This window comes from Hevea brasiliensis, chromosome 3 (genome assembly GCF_030052815.1).
Source record: "Hevea brasiliensis isolate MT/VB/25A 57/8 chromosome 3, ASM3005281v1, whole genome shotgun sequence".
Lineage (NCBI taxonomy): Eukaryota > Viridiplantae > Streptophyta > Magnoliopsida > Malpighiales > Euphorbiaceae > Hevea > Hevea brasiliensis.
In genome coordinates this window covers 80396676-80397519 of record NC_079495.1, presented here as the reverse complement: position 1 = coordinate 80397519, position 844 = coordinate 80396676, and positions in this window count along the sequence as shown.

Sequence of the window (844 nt, the reverse complement as noted above, 5' to 3'; positions counted from 1 at the left end):
TAAATACACTACAAGAGATTTTAAAAACTTTTCTTACTTCTTTTACAGTGGTGAGCACTATTTACAGGTGTTAAAAACCTTTTTGAACTGAAGTGATAGAACTAACATATTTGAATTATTTGGAATTTCTGTAAAAATTTTGGCAGAGTGCCATCTGTATTTTGGATAAAACAGTTCTTCAGAAAACCTGTAAAAAGCACTTCAATATATTTCCAAATCTCAACTCCAACATATTTCTCAACATAACATATTTCTCAACTCAAATCCACAGTGATTTTTCAAAGACTGAGATAAAAGCAATATAATACAATTTTTACAAGCCAAAATAACTCATAATTATTTTACAGCTTCAAGGTACAATTTGACTTTACAACTGCTCAAAACCAAAAACAATATATACATACAATGAACATACATTACAGTACAAATACAAAATGTGGTATACTCATTATACCCGGTAATCTCTCGCTGGAGGTACTAGCAGCCTAGTCTGCTGCCCTATCTGTCTGTCTACCTGCGACAGCAATAAAAAGCTATCGCTGAGAAAATGTCTCAGTGGTGCACAACATTAACCAAATACAACTTTAAATCACAATTCATAAATCATTTAAATGATGGATATGTAAAATCATAGTTAAATTCAAGACAATGAGTGTCAGAAGGAATTTAACACAATATCACAATAAATCTCAGAGATCAAAATATATTTAACTTCAAAAGACAGTGAATATCAATAAGGATTTAACTCCATTTCACAATCTCATAATACAATCAATAAATCACACACAGCTTAATCATGTTCCAAAGTTCAATTCGTCCCAAAAGCCGATGGCTAATGAGGTGT